The 13843-nt window shown below is 42.2% G+C and overlaps 1 protein-coding gene across 1 annotated transcript in view; it reads left to right on the forward strand.

Annotated features, from left to right (window-relative positions):
* Positions 1-8369: 8369 nt before the first annotated feature.
* The window catches only part of LOC126357243 (leucine-rich repeat-containing protein 4-like), a 1171476-nt gene continuing 1166002 nt past the window's right edge, over positions 8370-13843 (forward strand). Inside the window, exon 1 of the mRNA XM_050007439.1 lies at positions 8370-8611. The gene's annotated coding sequence lies outside the window, so the exon portion shown is untranslated. The remainder of the gene's footprint in view (positions 8612-13843) is intronic.

Here is a 13843-nt window from a genome sequence, read left to right on the forward strand (position 1 = left end):
GCCGTCCCTCTCACTATTAGTCGGACAGCCTAGGGTAACTTCCTGCATCTTGTTCTCGAATAAGAACAAAGCCAGGTATTAATGAATTACGTAATCCCTCTCCCTCGCTTCCCCGAAAAACTCACCTTCTCATGTAGAAGACAGTCAGTGACACAATCAAATGCCTTCGATAAGCCCCAAAAGATCGCAGTCGGTGACCTTTCATCATTTAAAGATTTAGTTATGTGGTCAGTAAATGTACAAACACCTGAACAGAGTGATCCTTTCGAAATCCCAGCTCTGACTGGCTATGTATCCAACTACTAAAAACATGGGTGACGATCATGTAGAATATAATTTTCTCAAAAAATTCATGAAATGGTGTAACACTGGGCGGTAGTTCTTGGCGTCTGCCGAGCCACACTTGGTATAGAGAGGCCTAAAACTGGCATCTTTCAGTTAATCTTGGAAAACAATCTGACTTAATGAGGTAGTACAAATAAGTGACTAAGAACATTACATACTATAGGGCACAACTTTTTAGTGACTTATTGGAGAAACTGTCCATGTATTTTAAATTTTTGTTTTTAGATTGATGATGATCTTTGGTATTTCACGTGGGAAGGGAGATTAATTTTTATTTCACTATGTGTCCTCTGTATTACTTCTTCGTTGTACTGTTTAGCTTTGTCTCTTGAACTATTTGCACCAGTTTTCTGATCTGTGAGAGGTAAGTGAGAATACTAAGCAGGCTGAGGCGTGAATGGGAATTTGCGTTGAGGAGGAAGGCGTGCTAGGGTAGTCTGTGCAGTTGTGCAAAGCCACTGTGCTAGAAAAACTCTCTGTTCCAGCTCAAAAAATTACTAAGCAGTGGCTTCAACTCTGATATCGATCTTGTTAATGAAACATATTCTTTACCAATCATCTTTAATGCGCAGATTTTTTTTAATATTCAGACTATTTATATCGAATAGACTATCCACTAGCAATGGAGGGAGAATCGTTTAGAATGTCAGACACTCGTGCTGATGTAATATCACAAAAAATATTCAAGAAGCGTCTGAGACAGAACCTTAGGCAAAAGCCAACGGACAGTATGTGAACAAGAGGCCACCTCACAAATTTTGTAATTCATTTCAGAATTTGTGACAGTACTTAGATTTCACGGAACATACCAGTCACATAGATTCATAATGAAAAACCTGTTTCTAAATTGGAAATAATAAAAATATTTACTCAGATCGACACTGTTCCAAAGTAGGCTAACCAATTTATTCTCATTGAAATTAGTAACCCTGTCAACGACTTTGAGTTAACTAAAGCTCGAGAAATAGATTTCCTCTAAATAGTTTCGTTATTTTCAAAACTAAATCACTAGTAACATGTTTCATTGTTGGATGTATGATAATAAATGAGTTTACAAAATGTTTCATTGTAGCTACTAAAACAAAATCAATATCCAATTCAACCTAATTTCAACATCAGCTGTAGGTGCCGCGATAGCTATCGCTCCCGGTAAAGGATAAGGTAGGATCGTCCCTGCACAGTCCTCAGCTACTTAACTATGTGTGGGATCGTACCCATGGCGGGAGGGGGAGACTTAAGGCAATAATGCCACAGTCTCGTCAGTAACATCTCTGTTCTTTCCTGCTGTTCTGATCAATTAGGAACTTCTGTTGAGTTTTCTCTGTGTAGATGACTCCTGTCAGGAATCATAAAAATTTTTCAATCATGGAAAACTGGAGGCATAAGAAAAGATTTACTTCTTCTGTATCTGTGAAACAGCGTCGAAATAAAAACGAAAGATACGCTGAAATGTAGTAAACGTACCATTTCTGTACCTGATTTGTATAATTGGTTTAAGTATTGCCGAGGAGTAGGCGGAAAAATAAACCAATTTGGTAAGTTATCTAACAGACGTGGCGTTTTTAATTCAAATATTTATAATCTATCACTCTGCCATGGCGCTCCGCCATGTAGATAGGAGAGTTCGTGCGCTTCAGCGAAGCTGAGGGATATATCGGTGGCAGCATTGTTACGTCCAAAATTTATGGGAACGCCTCAGCAGAGGAGCAGGCAAAGTGTTCATTTCAACCACCCGTCTTCCCTATTTTTCCGTTCCTTATCTGTTACATATTTCTCTATTCCATAGGGGTGGAGCAGAAAAATGTTCCTGATGAAAAATCCTGCCAGCTGAGAGCAGAAAAGGGGCAGCCCGCTACTAGGCTAAACCCACACAGCGCCCGTAAGGTGGCAAACGAAAACTAATCGTTACCGAAAACCTTACAAGCGTATCTCGGTAAAAGGATGGAACCCTAATACGATGACAACGGCTAGATGGATTAACTTACTAGTCGGCACGTAGAACGTTAGGTCTACATACATCAGGTGCTGCCAAAATTGTAGCGTCCGGGTTGGAGGACTTGAAAGTTTTTGTCACTGCATAACAAGAAACTAAACTGTATGGGGAAGTAATGTTACGTCAGAAAAACTAAGTAATCTTTTATGAAGGCTGTGAAGAGAGAAGAGGGCGTGAACGCGAAACAGGATTTATAGTGAGTGATCGTTTGAGAAGACAAGTGCAGTCAATAAGAGGATTTTTTTTCGTCAGTCTTCTGACTGGTTTGATGCGACCCGCCAAGAATTCCTCTCCTGTGCTAACCTCTTCATCTCAGAGTAGCACTTGCAACCGACGTCCTCAATTATTTTCTGGATGCATTCAAATCTCTGTCTTCCACTACAGCTTTTGCCCTCTACAGCTCCCTCTAGTACCATGGAAGTCATTCCCGCATGTTTTAGCAGATGTCCTATCATCCTGTCCCTTCTCCTTATCAGTGTTTTCCACATATTCCTTTCCTCTCCGATTCTGCGTAGTACCTCCTCATTCCTTACCTTATCAGTCCACCTAATTTTCAACATTCGTCTATAGTACCACATCTTAAATGCTTCGATTATATTCTGTTCCGTTTTCCCACAGTACACGTTTCACTACAATACAATTCTGTGCTGCGAACGTACATTCTCAGAATTTTTTCTCAAATTAAGGCCTATGTTTGATACTAGTAGATTTCTCTTGGCCAGGAAGTCTCTTTTTGCCAGTGCTAGTCTGCTTTTAATGTCCTCCTTGCTCCGTCCGTCATTGGTTATTTTGCTGTCTAAGTAGTAGAATTCCTTAACTTCATCTACTTCCTGACCGTCAATCCTGATATTAAGTTTCTCGCTGTTCTCATTTCTACTACTTCTCATTACCTTCGTCTTTCTCCTATTTACTCTCAAACCATACTGTGTACTCATTAGACTGTTCATTCCGTTCAGCAGATCATTTAATTCTTCTTCACTTTCACTCAAGATAGCAATGTTATCAGCGAATCTTTTTATTGATATTCTTTCACCTTGAATTTTAATTCCACTCCTGAACCTTTCTTTTATTTCCATCATTACTTTTTCCATGTAGAGATTGAACAGTAGGGACGAAAAACTGCATCTCTGTCTTACACATTTTTTAATCCGAGCACTTCGTTCTTGGTCGTCCACTCTTATTATTCCCTCTTGGCTCTTGTACATATTGTATATTATCCGTCTCTCCCTACAGCTTACCCCTGTTTTTCTCAGGGTTTCTAACATCTTGCGCCGTTTTACGTTGTCGAAGGTTTTTCCCAGGTCGACAAAGCCTATGAATGTGTCTTAATATTTCTTTAATCTTGCCGCAGTAATCAACCCCAACATCAGAATTTCCTCTCTGGTGCCTTTGCCTTTCCTGAAGACGAACTAATTATCATCTATCACATTCTCAATTTTCTTTTCCATTCTTCTTGTTAGCAACTTGGATGCATGAGCTGTTAAGGTGACTGTGTCAGAATTCTCGCACTGTCGCCTCTTGCAGTCTTCGGATTTCTGTGGATGATATTTTTCCGAAAGTCAGATGGTATGTCACCAGACGCATACATTCTACACACCAGCATTAATAGTCTTTTTGTTGTCATTTTCCCCAATGATTTTATAAATTCTGATGGAATGTTATCTATCTCTTCTGTCTTATTTGATCTTAATTCCTTCAAAGCTCTTTTAAATTCCGATTCTAATACTGGATCCCCTATCTCTTCTAAATCGACTCCTGTTTCTTCTTCTATCACATCAGACAAATCTTCCCCCTGATAGAGGCCTTTAATGTACTATTTTCACCTATCCACTCTTTTCTCTGTATTTAACAATGGAATGACCGCTGCACTCTTAATATTACCAACTATGCTTTTAATTTCACCGAAGGTTGTTTTGAGTTTCGTATATGCTGAGCGAGTCCTTCTGACAATCAATTCTTTTTCGATTTCTTCACATTTTCCGTGCATCCATTTCGTCTTTATTTCACTCCTCAGAAGAGGACATCATGTCTCAATATAAAGCGTAAGTAAGAAGATATAACACTTATACGCCAAAACAAATGTAAGCGATGAGGAAGAGAAAAGTGAGTTTTATGAGGGACTAGAAAGAACAGTTGAATGCACTGGTACCAGAAATATTATTAACATCATTTTTGGAGATATCAACGCCGTTGTGGGACAGGGAGGTATAGGCCAACAACTGGAAAAGTGAGTACGCATCCGAAAACAAATGACGGTGGACGGTGTCTCATCATTTTTGCGCTAAGCCGGATTATTGTGGAGAGCTCGACGACCTTCCCCCACAAACAGATACGCGATGGGACTTGGACTTCGTCACATCGTAATACATCCAATCTGATCAGTTATACTGATGAGAGGTGCAAGACATACACGACAGCTGTTAATCAAAGAAAATAGATTAAATGTTTCAAAACCTTGGATTACAAATAGGATAAAAGTATCTTGCAAAACAAAAAGAAGACTGTACTTAATGTCAAGGGGAAACGATGACTACAGAGTTAAAACACATTACAAATTGTATTGTAAAATTCTAAGCAAAGTAATCAGAACTTCAAAATGTAATTATTTGGAAGAAAAAATAAGTGCATCTAATAACAAGATAAAAACTATATGGAACATAGTAAAAAGTAAAGCAGGAAAAAACTAATCAAGAAAATGAGGAAATTATGTTCAATTTAAATAATGAGTTGATTAGATATATCTCCAAAATTGCAGACACTTTCAACAACTTCCTCCTTTCAGTAGCAGACAACTTAGGTTTGCACAGATCCTCAGAAGACAGCGTAAAATATTTCAAAAATGCATTTCTGCAGAAGTTTAACAAAATTCAACTATATCCTACCTCACCAAAAGAGATTTCTAATATTATTAGCTCTCTTAAAATCAAACGTTACAGTGGTTAAGATGAAATCAGCGCTACGATAATTAAACGTTGCTCCTCAGAACTTTGTGAGATATTGAATTACTTATTTAATGAATCCCTCCACTGTGGTACTTTTCCACATAGGCTTAAATAAGCTATTGTCAAACCATTACACAAAAAAGGAGACAAATCATCAGTGGAAAACTTCTATCCCATTTCATTAGTGGCAATATTTTCAAAAGTGTTTGAAAGGGTTATGGACAATAGACTTAATAAACAATTAGTACAGAAAAATTTTTCATTCGCAGTCAGTTGGATTTCGGAAAGGATTGTCAACTGATCAAGCTATATTCACTTTTACAAATGATATATTAGAATCAATAAATCAAAAGTTATTACCACTTGGAATATTCTGTAATCTGGCTACAGCTTTTGATTGTGTTGAGCATAACAACCTTATACAAAAGTTAAAATATTATGGAATAACAGGAGTAGCAGGCTCAGGGTTCTCATCCTATCTTTTTAATAGAAAACAGTGTGTGACTGTATCAGGCTTACCACATAACAACAATCATTCAAAATATGAAACCATCAGACAAGGAGAGCCCCAGGCCTCTATTTTAGGTCCCTTGTTGTTCCTATTATATATTAATGACCTTCCCTAGCTGGCCACTGTGGCCGAGCGGTTCTAGGCGCTTCTGTCTGGAACGGTGCTGCTGCTACTGTCGCAGGTTCGAATCCTGCCTCGGGAATGGATGTGTGTCATGTTCTTAGGTTAGACAGGATTAAGTAGTTCTAAGTCTAGGGGACTGATTACCTCATATGTTAAGTCCCATAGTGTTCAGAGCCATTTGACCTTCCGTATGCAGTGTCACAAATCCAAATTTTGTCTTATTTGAAGATGATACAAATGTATAAAAATAGTACCTATGATCTCACTGAACAATCAGCTAAAGAAATTTTTGTAAGTATCAGTGGGTGGTTCACAGCAAATGGATTGTCACTGAATTACGAGACCCAGTACATAGAGTTTCGTACCTCACAAAGAATATCTGACCCTATAAGTATAATGTATTCAAATAATGAAATTACAGATGTAGACAGTGTCAAATTTTTAGGGCTAGAAATTGACCACAACCTAAATTGGAAAACTCACACTCTAGACTTAATGAAACGCCTTAGTTCAGCTACATTTGCAGTACGCATAATAGCAGAAATAGGCGATTTAAAAATGAAGAAGTTAGTTTATCCTACTTCCATCCACTAATGAGTTACGGAATGATCTTTTGGGGAAACTCCTCTCACAAAGAGAACACTGTTAACATTCAGAAACGAGGCATTAAAATTATATCTGGTATCAGTCCCAGATCATCATGCAGAGACCTCTTTAAGAAACTTGGTATTCTAACTACTACTTCGCAGTACATATACTCATTGATGTCCTTTGTCATTTCCAAGATGTCTTTTTTTACACAAAATAGTGCAAAACATGATTAAAATACGAGAACCAAAATCAATTTGTATAAGGACTACAAAAGCTTGACATTAGTACAAAAATAGGTCAAATACATGGGTTCACATATATTCAATAACTTACCAAAGCATATTAAAGGTCTTGTACGTGATAAAGATTGGTGGTTTCAGAGTGAATTGAAGAACTTCCTGTTGGCCAACTCCTTCTGCTCCATCGATGAATATCTACACAAGGATTATAGCTCATAACTCTGTCTGCAATAGAATTGTGCAATATCCATGTAGATGAGTTAAAAAAAAAAGAACTTTTGACTCTTTCCACATCCCAGATAGTCCTCTCCAAGGACGATAAATGTAGTGTGTAATGTAATGTCATGACAGAATCCTAATCGTAACCGGAAAACTTTGTGCTTCAGTTGTCGCACCATCTGTAGTTTGTACGGATGAAATTTCAAATCAAGATGAAGAATTCTGTGAACACTCAAAACACTGCTGCTTGTTTACGAATTGAACGCCGTGGGCTCCGTAAGACAGACTCGCGTATAACATCTATGTTCGCTGGAGAACTCACACTTCTTGTGTGTCATGTTGGTTTCTTTCTGGGGGTAGATCGAATCTCTTAAAGTTATTAATCCAACATGTTATCACAATTTTCGATGGAACGGCATCACGATGTCCTAAATTATAAAAACGTCTGAACTCCCTCTGCGCCACTACCAAACGCTCATTGTTTTCATAAAACATTTTTATGGCTGACGGAGGCTGTTGTCCGTTCTTCTGATCCATGAGTACTGAAATGGCGGACTGTTACTTGTCAACTGTCACGAACCCGCAGTGCTGCCACCTGCCCATAGTTGCCACTACTCATTTCAAACAGTGCCGTTATAATGTGTCATCCTGTACATGGGTCATAGAGTTGTTTTTCTCTGACATATGTCTACTACTGCTCAAATTATTGGAGATCCTTAAGGTCTCGTTTCAGCCTACATTCTGTGAGCCTATTAGGCCTTTAGTAATAACACATTTTAACGCTGAATAATTATATTAATTATTTTACTTTCTGTAGGGGATGTTTTTGTCGGTGAGCAAGGTAAGTGTGATTTGACCTGTGTTACATTTAGAGACCAAAATATTTTAACAAGACTGCTAATAGTCGCACTGCTGGGCGTCACACACATTCATTCACTCTTGCATGAACGTGGAAACAATAAAAGCAAGCTATTCGTTATATAGTCTCATTGTCTCAACAAACGCCGTTTCTTGCTGAAACTCTCTGCCTAGAACAAAGACTGAACGCCCTTAGGGCTGCCAATAAAAATGCGGGAGTTTCCATTGAGACGTGCAGCGTTGGGCGTCTGGTAATAAGGAACATCTTCGGTGTCACGACATTTTGATCACAGTCGATCTCCAGACCATCACACGAGGTGAACTTTTCTGCATTCCCTTTCAGACGGTAATCCCGAGCGTATTTGAAAGAACGAGTGGTAATCCTATTACTGGCGGCGTGTCGCCAGGAATGCCGGCTGCATCGCGTGGCAACGCCGCGTGGCCCCTGCACACGGCGCGGTCGCCGGCTGCGGCCGCCAGGGGCGCTGGCGTCGGGCCGCCGCGCGGGCGCCTCGCACTGCCCGCGCCGCCTTGGCCGCCGCCTCAGTCCGCCGTAGAACGCCGTGCTGTGCGGTGTCAGCTCGGGTGCGCGCCTGTTCTTCCGGTGCTTCGGCTGCTGTGACGTGTCGTGGTGACGCGATCTCCCCCTACCCAGTGCACGGTCAGCCGGCAGAGACGGGAACTCAGGCGCCCTCCCAGGACTCAGAACCTCTCACCCTCGTCGCTCGGGGTCGCCCGCCACTCTCAATGGTGACTTGTCGACGATGAGCTTCCTGGATCGCGGACACAAGTAAGTCGTCAGACGCTGCAGACTACGTCATCCAGCACCTCTCCATTTCGTAAGAGGCACGTATGCTGCTTGCCTGGTAAAAACCAGTAGACTTTCTACTCGAGAAATCATCGGAGCCGACTACCTCTTTGCAGCTGGTTCTTTCCGGGAAGACAGCAAAGAAAAATTATTTAGTTCGCTGTAGACACCAGTTCAAAGACACTTCTGGTCTGTAACAGGACCACAGCAGAATTATGCAGTGTTTTAAGAGAAGACGTTGCACACATTTTGGTAGATGATTCATTGTAGTGACTGAGCGGAAGGAATTGACAGTTGATGTAGCGGAAACTGCAAGCTAGTGTGGCTTTTCGTCTTCAGAGAATGGACCTGTAGCAGCAACGTTGCGTAGCAGCCCGACGCTTGGAGTGGGAGCGGTTTCGGCGATAATGTAAACAAGGGCACGTGATGCTCCCGCAGCGGTGTTCGTTGACCCTGATCGAGGCGCCTGACGACGGGAACAAGCCGTGGCTAGCAACACTGTTCACCGACGAGGAACCAGAGGTGTCGTGAGTAACGGTAGTTGTGTCCGTGCATCGAGCTGTCAGGAGAAGTTGTCACTGTAGTAATGTTTACAAAAGCCGAAGTCTGCAAGCGTTGCAGAATGTAAAGGCTCCACGCTCTTGATGTGATAGACTAACGCAAATAGTTGTGAGTATTGAGAGAGTTCATCTCCAGACTTGCCCGAGTGACTAGCGAAAGAATGACTAGAGTATAAATTCTCCAGGTTACATGTCAAATGAACTGCGACATCTTAGTCACCTTTTTATTCCCCATATTACTCAGATAGTAGCTGCCGGTAACTACGCTGAAATTGTACTGTTTATGAGTGTGATTTTTCACAGGTAGCGTGATTTTTCGCAGTGGCAATATCATACTCGTATGAGCGAAAAGGAAATTGCATTGTGGTTCCGATTTTATGGTAAGCTGTAAATGCCGCCACAGCTTGCTTTCTGGTTGGAGGAAAGCAAGGTCATACCACATTTAATGTGACCTTGACCAGCGAACAACTTTAAAGTTAGATCTAGCGTTTGGAATAGCCAGAAGTTTTGCAGTCGCGTCATTGGGAGTCTGGGGTCGTGTAGGAAGAGAAAATGTTCCGTCCTGTCAAACCGCCGCTGTTAACACAGCACTGATGTTGTGGCGAGCATGCGAGTTGTGGCTGGAGGAAAGCAAGGCGATACCACATTTAATGTGACCTTGACCAGCGAACAACTTTAAAGTTAGATCTAGCGTTTGGAATAGCCAGAAGTTTTGCAGTCGCGTCATTGGGAGTCCGGGGTCGTGTAGGAAGAGAAAATGTTCCGCCCTGTCAAACCGCCGCTGTTGACACAGCACTGATGTTGTGGCGGGCATGCGAGTGAGTATGAGGTAGTGAACTTCGAATCACTTTATGGGATGTACTGGGTAGAGTTTTTAGTTTGATTTCTGTTGTATTCTTTGGGCTAATAAAAGCATACTCTGTAGTATCTGGATGCAGAGGACGTCCGTAGTCTCAAGATGCGGTGCTGGAAGTGCAGCGGTAAGATCACTGAAATTATAGAGGGGCAGGAAAAAATGTGTTTATTAAAAAACTAGAAACCCGCCTCGATTTCGAAAAAAGCACCTAGTGTTAACCTAGGTTTCGGCGTAGATAACTACACCTTCTTCAGAACAATAAAACCCACAAGTGCCTAAGAAGACCTTTGTCAATGGTTAAAAGAACACCACAGCTGTTCATTTATAAACGAAAAAGAGGAAAACACCAACAGTACATATGTACAATGTCTAAACCGTTACTTAACTTAATGGTGTAACCTCCATCTCACACCCGCCTATGTTCGATGGGCCATGACCCGCCATAAACTGCAGCTACAAGTAGTTTCGGCAGTGTTCGAAGGATCATCTTCAGTATTTGTTTCTCTTCGCTTCTGGGGATATGGAAATCCGAGGAAAGTGCGCTGTAAGACGAAATGTTTCGTGTAAGTCACAGCATACGCCGCAAGTAATTCCGTCAGAAGTGCTAGTGGACAGAGAAGGAGCGGTGGCAGCCGACAAGTGGCCGGGTTTCCGGCTGGCGCGCAGAGCGGCGTGTCGGCGTGGGTAACCGGAGAGGCAGGTTTTCCAGCGGAACCCGTTCCCACTCGGTGTCAGTCGCGGGCCCGTCTCCTGTTGCCGCCGTTGTTTCTTCTCGTCTCGCGCCTCGGGCCTGCCGCCTCAGGGGGGCCTCTTGTTTGTAAACAACGCGCACCGGTGCTCCTCCTTCCCCGGCGCTCGTTGGCGGGTAGTCTGCTCGGCGACGGCACTGCAGAGGGAAAAGCTGGCCGGGCGGCATCTGGCCGTTACGAGCCACCGGCGGAGGCCAGCCGCTTCCCCCGCGGCGGGTTATTGGCCGCCTACAGTCGCGGCCGAGCGAAATGCAGCGGCAGTCGGCGCCGTCCATTGTGCGGCGAGATCTGTGGGTCCGGCCGCGATGCGTGCGCGAGATAGCGAACGCGCCGGCCGGCCGCACTCGCGCACCGAATTAATTGCCGCCGGCGAGTCCAGTCGCGGCCGGAAGGGGGCCGGCAGTGCGTGAGCTCCGGCTCCACAGCTGGGCCATCCGCGAGCGGTGCGTGTCGCGCAGGAAATGCTTCTCCAAGTGGCGCCGCCGTATTGTTGTCGCGAGACGGTAAAGACTGTGCAGCACACACAACTGGCAAGAATCAAAGCAACCTGGACTCCTGCGGCCCACTGCCTCGTAGACCGGATGTCCTCGGTTCGAGTCCACACTTCGTCATATAATCGGGGAGCGCACAGGAAATGCTTCTTCTAGTGGCGCCGCCGTATTGTTGTCGCGAGACGGTAAAGACTGTGCAGCACACACAACTGGCAAAAATCAAAGCAACCTGGACTCCTGCTGCCCACTGCCTCGCAGACCGGATGTCCTCTGTTCGAGTCCACACTTCGTCATGGAACCGCAGTTTAAATGTACCGTTACCATGTGCGTCTCAGATGAACAAACACTCCAACGACACAAGCCCAAACATAGCTTTGTACCGCAGGCGCACTATTGAAAAATAACTTTCAAACCAGTTTTTAATAATAACAGTGTTTGGAATAAGTTTAGTCATTCGGATAAGTATAGCTGTGAGAATGAGGAAAAATATCTTTAAAAATGAACCGAACGACGTGAAATAATAATCACGAATTTATGATACATCTTTGTGTAAACATTTCCATGAACATTATTTTGAACACAATTCTTTACAGAGGATTACAATACCTGGGTGTGAACGATACTTACAGTGAGAATGTAATCTTCGTGTACTTTTTTGTTTTCCATTTTCTTTGAGGGACACAAAAATTTTCGTCGAATTAGTTACCCTTGAAAAGTCTAAACACAGTCGTCGGTGGGCAGAGACGGGATCTTGTACATACTCTTTGAAGTGTTTAATCCAGCGACTCGTTTATAATGATCACAAATGCAATTATCATCGCAAATGCAATTTTAACAGGTCTTCTTGTCAGTTGAAAAGGCATACTTGGATCAAATGGTGTTAAGTTTATTCGTGATATTACAACCATTTCACTGGTGTCAATCAGCTGAGCATTAATTGTAAATTCATTGGGTTTTGTTACAGTGAGCATGTTAGGCCGTGGTAGCAATAGGTTAATCACAATTCAAGGGACAATGACAAACATGCTTGTCGTTTAGGAAAGTATATTCACCTGGAAAAGTCAACTTGGGCGACAGTGGAGATATGGACTACCGCAGTGGTCACGGTTATTAATGATGACAAAATGCTGTATGCATATTATGCAGATAATAAGTGCTTTAAAACAAATAAAATGGTATTCGTAATAAGATAATATGAAAAGGGAGTCTCTTACTTATAATTAATAAGTTAGCTTATAAAATATGTGTATTAAAAAGTGAGTATACCTGTTTGCCTAAGATTGCTAAAAGTCTTTTTTATGTTAAAATTTTCCGCAAATAGTAAGTTTACTACAAAATCGGTATGCAGTTTCAAAAGTCGGTTAAACATTGTTTTTAAAATACCTCATGCATCCCTGTGCGATTAGTGTGTGTTGACAAAAAGGGATGATGACTTGGAAAATAATACATATGATATACTAAAACATTGTATACTAAAACATTGCCTGGAATATAGTGGCTTCAGAGCTGTCTGGCTGGATATTACCTATTCGAATGCTTTTCAAGGAAAGCAAATCTATGTCAGTAAACGTTTGGTGTACGACACCTGGAATATGGTTACTGGCGCTGTCAGCTGACTTATTTTCATGCTTCAGACGACGACAAAATTAGGAATAAGAGGCGCTAATTTGTCGTTTGTAGAGAAATGTGATGGTATGGAATGCATAATAATGTAACCTGGGAAACAGTTAACAACTGTTACGTCAGTTTCTTATTGAAAGATGCAACATTATCTCCCACTTCGCAAATCTAAGACGATGTTACATAGTACTGAATCGTTCATTGCGATCTAATAACTGTGTGATGCTGGGAACGAGGAAAAACATATATTATAAAGGTTATAGAAGCTTACTTGTTTTAAAGCTATTACATCACGTTTCAGTGCTTTCTAATTGGGCGTCTCATTACTAAAAAAGAGGCAATAAGAGGCATTAACAGATATCACCGAATATCAAATTTATATTTTCGAAGTCAGATCCTCTGCGTCTTGAGGTGAAGATGCGAAACAACCTTTTGTCTTAAATTAAATGTTTATGCGGTGTGAAGCCTGGCGCTGGATGTCAAGGACAGCTTACCGAAAGCTCACGTTTATCTGAAACTCCACAGACACGTACTGTCCGCAGCTGAGAAGAATGCGCGAGGCAGGAACTCGGCTTCAAGGGATGATGTGACTGAATACTGTTCTAAACACATGACCATGCATGCAGTTAGGTCAACATTGAACTGTGGCTGACTTGGAGAGATTCGAGTGATAATTCCAAGTCCGCAGCTCGTGGTCGTGCGGTAGCGTTCTCGCTTCCAGCGCCCGAGTTGCCGGGTTCGATTCCCGGCGGGGTCAGGGATTTTCTCTGCCTCGTGATGACTGGGTGTTGTGTGATGTCCTTAGGTTAGTTAGGTTTAAGTGGTTCTAAGTTCTAGGGGACTGATGACCATAGATGTTAAGTCCCATAGTGCTCAGAGCCATTTGAACCATTTTTGATACTTCGAAAATAATATTGGACAATTTCTCCACGCATGCA

Source organism: Schistocerca gregaria, chromosome 1 (genome assembly GCF_023897955.1).
Source record: "Schistocerca gregaria isolate iqSchGreg1 chromosome 1, iqSchGreg1.2, whole genome shotgun sequence".
In the NCBI taxonomy this organism is placed as follows: domain Eukaryota; kingdom Metazoa; phylum Arthropoda; class Insecta; order Orthoptera; family Acrididae; genus Schistocerca; species Schistocerca gregaria.